Consider the following 7,103-nt stretch of genomic DNA (forward strand, 5'->3'; position numbering starts at 1 on the left):
ACCAATTGTGCAAGTTCTCCCACTAACAAGATGAAGGAGGCCTGTAATTTTACCCATAGGTATACCTAAAAACAAAATCCAGAAAATCACATTGTTTGATTTTTAAACAATTTCTTTGCAAATTATGTTAGAAATTTTGGTCAATAACAAATGTTCATCTCAATACTTTGTTAAAAACCCTTTGGTGGCAATAACAGAAGTCAAACATTTTCTGAAAATCTTCACGAGGTTTTCACACACAGTAGCTGGTATTTTGGCCCATTCCTCCATGCAGATCTCCTCTAGAGCAGTGATGTTTCGGGGCTGTCACTGGGCAACACGGACTTTCAACTCCCGCCACAGATTTTCTATGGGGTTGAGGTCTGGAGACTGGCTAGGCCACTCCACGACCTTAAAATGCTTCTTACGAAGCCACCCAACGGATTTTCTTTACCAAATTGACCATCCCAGCCTTGCCGTATTGGTCTATTTGATTCACCTTTTATTGTTTATTTTATTTTCATTTACTGAACAAGGGACAGACTTGACTGGGGGAAATGAAAAGAGAGAAAGAAAGAGGAAAAGAAAAACAGCGGGGAAGAGGGACGGTGATAAAGGGCAAAAACCAACAAAACAAACAGACAAAAAATACATCTATCAATCACCTGGATCACCTATTGAGAAAGAAAAAAGAGAAAACAAGCAAAGAAAAAGACAGCAATATAATAAACAACATCACAATGATATATGGGAATATGACAGTAAATACTAAATATTAAACATTATTGTGCAGCACATAAGATCAACAGAACACAGTGTGCTTTGAGGTAGGAGCCAAAAAGGGTGTAGTTTGTGGGTGTGATCACCCGTGTGTACACCTGTGAGCATGGACGCGCTTGTTTTAAAAGGTTCCTTCATGTAATGATCTGCTAGAGGGTGTGGGGGGGCCACAGCCCCGTCCTCCAGGGCATGAAGCAGGTATGGAGGAGATCCAGTCTCCAGACATCCAGAGGCCCCCAGAACACAAGAGACCAAGGAAGACTAACAGAGGGGCAGCCGCGCCACTGTCCCAGAAAAAGCTGAGGAGAGTCCCAGATGAGGGTTCACCCAGCAGCCGGGGGGGGTTGCAGTGACGTGCCCGTGAGCTTCGCCAGCAGCCAGCTGTGCCAGAGTGACCAAACCCCAGGCCGAGAGGCCGAGGGCACCCCACCCCCGAAGGAGCCCAAGCGAGCCCCAGGCTCCAGGCCCCGACAAGCAGCCACCAGGAGTGAGCCAGTGTGTACCTGGACGCCCATCCCCGGACACAAAGAACCACCAACACACCGATGTCTGAGGGCGTCTGCCACTGGCAGGTGGAATGGTGGGGGGAATTCTTCCTCCACCTCTACTATATCTCTCCCCACCTGCAGAGTCAATTCCTGGAGAGAGGAGACCTCCTGCAAGATGTAACAGCCTGCCCCACCAGTTGAAGAGCCCCCCAGGTGGCTCGATGCACCGGCGGCACCCTGCGCCAGGGCTGAGCCCCCATACACCCACCCGCCCACAACCCCGGCGACACACCAACCAGGACCCAAGGCCCAGCCAGGGCCCCAGCCCGGAGACGGAGCACCCCCAGAACCTCCCGCCTGCCCCCGACCCACCCAGGGGCAGCCAGGCTTCCAGGTCAGTAACCCACGTCTGTCAGTGTAGCCGCTAAGTCTGGTGGACCTAAATCTTCACCTCCAAGTCCGTTCACATACAAGAGGAAGGGGAGTGAGCAGGTCAGCGCTCAGGGCACAGAAACTAAGCTGGCTTCGAACACACCATTTATTTCCATAAAAAAAAAAAACACAGCCAGAGTCACAAATACCAGTTAAAATTCCCCGTATACAATAAAAACAGTGTTTGCAACCCGCTAAAAACCCTGCCGGCAGAAATAACTATACACTATTAAAACAAGGCTAAAACATGTTTTCCATATACTAAAATTACCCCCCCACAGTCCCATAATCCCACAGTCTAGCCACACATGGGCGAATGGTCCTTATCTGAAAGAGACAGGAGAGGAACGTCTCTTCCGGTATGGTAAAACTCGCCAGCAGCAGACCAGGGAGGAGGCTCCTATCGCAGACCTGTCTCCTCCTGACAGCGCATCGCCGCACAGTCCCGCCCCACTCCACACCTGAACACGGCCTCCCTTGTCTCACCGTCAGACGCAGGCAGAGGGGCATCCCTGCCCTGTTGTGAATTGCGGCCATCGCCACCCACTGTTGCGTTGGGACTGGATCGCCGAACGACTCGCGGCACCCCACAGTCAGGCAGCAGTTCCTTCCACACACACGTGCGGGCTTGCACGCGTTCCTTTTTCTCCTGCTCACCTTTCGTGTGTCGCTTTTCTTGTCTCTGCGCTCACTATCCCCTTTAACAGGTCAACCTGGCCCCCACCTCACGCCCACACCTGCCTACAATTGTCTGTTTAGTCCACAGTGGAATAAAAAAAAGAGTATTGTACAATCAACACTAAACACACACTATAAATATGGGGATAAAATCATGCAATAGGAATATCAGTAAACAAACATGCAATATCACTATTACAATAAAATCATGCAAATAAAATCGACACTATGTACCAACACATAGCCTGATCCAAAACAAAATATAAAAACACAATTTTCCACTGTGTGACATCAGCACAGACCCTCCCCTAGCCCTGCTGCACGCAGCCACGAGAAAACCATCACCTAAGAGCCAACAAAGCCCTTAACAGGTCATGACCGCAACCCCGGGTTGAGCCCCCCAAGGAAGACGCTCCTGGGGAATCCCCCGATGCCCCAAGCCTGTCCCTACCCCCACACCAATCACAACAGCGAAGGTGGGACCAAACTATGACCCCCCACCCCCACTAGGTGATGGCGCTGATCAAAGGAGCTTCTCTCCTCCTGCTACCCCCCCAAAAACCCATCTCCTTTGAGACTGTGTCAGCTTCCAAAAAGACAAAAACAAACTAAAAACCAGCAACAAACAACTTAAACATAAACAATCACAAAGAAAGAACAATACAGTATCCACATCTGAACCAAAGAGTAAAACAGTGAAATGTGGATTATTAAATATTAGGTCTCTCTCCTCCAAGTCTCTGTTAGTACATGACTTAATAATTGATCAACAAATTGATTTACTCTGCCTTACAGAAACCTGGTTGCAGCAGGATGATTATGTTAGTTTAAATGAATCAACACCCCCGAGTCATTCTAACTACCAGAAATCTCGAAGCACAGGCCGAGGGGGCGGTGTGGCAGCAATTTTTCACACCAGCCTATTAATTAATGAAAGACCAAGACAGACTTTTAATTCATTTGAAAGCCTGATGCTTAACATTGTCCACCCCAGCTGTAAAACTCAGAAACCAGTCTTGTTATCATCTATCGTCCACCTGGGCCAGCTAAGAAGAGGAGGATGTCCTCCCCTGTGTGGGAACATTTTGATCTTATTCCTCCCAACAAGGTATGTAAATTTCTACAGAAGATGTATTTTCATAATACTGATGGTGCAATACAATTTATGTTAAGCTGTCTTGACTTTTGTACAAAGTGAAGTGTTTGCTATGTGCCAGGGAGCTGGGATATACAGTGGGGCAAAAAAGTATTTAGTCAGCCACCGATTGTGCAAGTTCCCCCACCTAAAATGATGACAGAGGTCAGTAATTTGCACCAGAGGTACACTTCAACTGTGAGAGACAGAATGTGGAAAAAAAATCCATGAATCCACATGGTAGGATTTGTAAAGAATTTATTCGTAAATCAGGGTGGAAAATAAGTATTTGGTCAATAACAAAAATACAACTCAATACTTTGTAACATAACCTTTGTTGGCAATAACAGAGGTCAAACGTTTACTATAGGTCTTTACCAGGTTTGCACACACAGTAGCTGGTATTTTGGCCCATTCCTCCATGCAGATCTTCTCGAGAGCAGTGATGTTTTGGGGCTGTCGCCGAGCAACACGGACTTTCAACTCCCGCCACAGATTTTCTATGGGGTTGAGGTCTGGAGACTGGCTAGGCCACTCCAGGACTTTCAAATGCTTCTTACGGAGCCACTCCTTTGTTGCCCGGGCGGTGTGTTTTGGATCATTGTCATGTTGGAAGACCCAGCCTCGTTTCATCTTCAAAGTTCTCACTGATGGAAGGAGGTTTTGGCTCAAAATCTCACGATACATGGCCCCATTCATTCTGTCCTTAACACGGATCAGTCGTCCTGTCCCCTTGGCAGAAAAACAGCCCCATAGCATGATGTTTCCACCCCCATGCTTCACAGTAGGTATGGTGTTCTTGGGATGCAACTCAGTATTCTTCTTCCTCCAAACACGACGAGTTGAGTTTATAGCAAAAAGTTCTACTTTGGTTTCATCTGACCACATGACATTCTCCCAATCCTCTGCTGTATCATCCATGTGCTCTCTGGCAAACTTCAGACGGGCCTGGACATGCACTGGCTTCAGCAGCGGAACACGTCTGGCACTGCGGGATTTGATTCCCTGCCGTTGTAGTGTGTTACTGATGGTGACCTTTGTTACTTTGGTCCCAGCTCTCTGCAGGTCATTCACCAGGTCCCCCCGTGTGGTTCTGGGATCTTTGCTCACCGTTCTCATGATCATTTTGACCCCACGGGATGAGATCTTGCGTGGAGCCCCAGATGGAGGGAGATTATCAGTGGTCTTGTATGTCTTCCATTTTCTGATGATTGCTCCCACAGTTGATTTTTTCACACCAAGCTGCTTGCCTATTGTAGATTCACTCTTCCCAGTCTGGTGCAGGTCTACAATACTTTTCCTGGTGTCCTTCGAAAGCTCTTTGGTCTTGGCCATGGCGGAGTTTGGAGTCTGACTGTTTGAGGCTGTGGACAGGTGTCTTTTATACAGATGATGAGTTCAAACAGGTGCCATTCATACAGGTAACGAGTGGGGGACAGAAAAGCTTCTTACAGAAGACGTTACAGGTCTGTGAGAGCCAGAGATTTTCCTTGTTTGAGGTGACCAAATACTTATTTTCCACCCTGATTTATGAATAAATTCTTTACAAATCCTACCATGTGAATTCATGGATTTTTTTTTTCACATTCTGTCTCTCACAGTTGAAGTGTACCTCTGGTGCAAATTACTGACCTCTGTCATCATTTTAGGTGGGGGAACTTGCACAATCGGTGGCTGACTAAATACTTTTTTGCTCCACTGTAACAACAACACCTCATCCATTCTTAGGCACTACAGAGCTTTGCATGAGAATAAGGGGAACACCGATTGTGCAGCAAGACCAGGTGAGCCATCAAATGCCATGATAATACAGCATGCAGTAATGTTACTAAATGATATAACAATATTATACAGCTGTAATAAGTTACGTGTGTGATATTTATATTTGTGCTTTGTCTTTATTGTCTTTCCTCAGGAGAACAATCTCAAATAGATGAAGACCTGGTCAGCATGGTGATTGAGGACTCCCAGCCATTTAGCATTGTGGAGGACAAAGGATTCAAAAGATTTGTTAAATCATTAAATCCTAGCTATGTTCTCCCCACTAAAAAGGTCATAAAAGCAGTGAAAATTTAGTTTTTACAGAATAAAATGTGAACAGGCAGGACTGAGTGTGTAGCTGTCCATACCTCAACGTTACAAAAGCACAACCACTGTCCACACCCCAACCACACCTCACCTCACAGTAAATGATCATTTCCATTTTAAGCATTTCCAAATGATCATTTTCCATACTGCCAGTATAAATATATAAAGTATACTGCATCACTACAATATAGATGTTTTACACACTCCTTTTGTTGTTGACATTTACAGGCTGTGTGCAAAAGGCCACACTCTTCAAATTCATGCCAGCTAATATTTTTACGTCCAGTAGGTGTCCTACTAGAGCAAATGAAGCTTCAAGAAGCTTTGCGCTGGGGTGAACCAATTGGATGAAAAGCTTCAGTGCTTCATGAAGCTTCATCTGCCCATCACTAGTGATGTGACGTTCTGTATCGAGGCTTCGGAGCGTGTGTCGAGTAATGGAGGGGGCGTTTCCGCGAAGCGCGTATCGAGGCTTGCTTCATTTATGGGAGGAGCTGAAAATGATGACGTCCGAAGCCTCGCTGCCCGGCTGTACCACGTGACTGGTTCATGAAGTGGTTCGAACTTTGCTGCGAGATATGACAGCGATATAAACCCCTCAGACTTCATTCAAAAATGTGGGTGTTTGATGGAGAGTTGCGGTTAGTGAGAGTTTGGAGACCGTTTGGAGGTTTATGAGAGTGAGGAGAGAAAGTCAGGAGAGAATGGAGCCAGCTAAGAAGAGGAGGATGTCCTCCCCTGTGTGGGAACATTTTGATCTTATTCCTCCCAACAAGGTATGTAAATTTCTACAGAAGATGTATTTTCATGATACTGATGGTGCAATACAATTTATGTTGAGCTGTCTTGACTTTTGTACAAGGTGAAGTGTTTGCTATGTGCCAGGGAGCTGGGATATAACAACAACACCTCATCCATGCTTAGGCACTACAGAGCTTTGCATGAGAATAAGAGGAACACCGATCGTGGAGCAAGACCAGGTGAGCCATCAAATGCAATGATAATATAGGATGCAGTAATGTTACTAAATGATATAACAATATTATACAACTGTTATAAGTTACGTGTGTGATATTTATATTTGTGCTTTATCTTTATTGTCTTTCCTCAGGAGAACAATCTCAAATAGATGAAGACCTGGTCAGCATGGTGATTGAGGACTCCCAGCCATTTAGCATTGTGGAGGACAAAGGATTCAAAAGATTTGTTAAATCATTAAATCCTAGCTATGTTCTCCCCACTAAAGGTTATAAAAGCAGTGAAAATTTAGTTTTTACAGAATAAAATGTGAACAGGCAGGACTGAGGCTCAAAGCCTCAGTGTGTAGCTGTCCATACCTCAACGTTACAAAAGCACAACTACTGTCCACACCCCAACCACACCTCACCTCACAGTAAATGATCATTTCCATTTCAAGCATTTCCAAATAATCATTTCCCATACTGCCACTATAAATATACACAGTATACTGCCATCACTACAATATACATGTTTTACACACTCCTTTTGTTGTTGACATTTAC

This window comes from Aulonocara sp. 'chitande type north' Nkhata Bay, linkage group LG12, assembly GCF_057382095.1.
Source record: "Aulonocara sp. 'chitande type north' Nkhata Bay isolate Kocher_YH1m ecotype deep benthic linkage group LG12, A_spYH_male_GT1.1, whole genome shotgun sequence".
NCBI classification, from domain to species: Eukaryota; Metazoa; Chordata; class Actinopteri; order Cichliformes; family Cichlidae; genus Aulonocara; species Aulonocara sp. 'chitande type north' Nkhata Bay.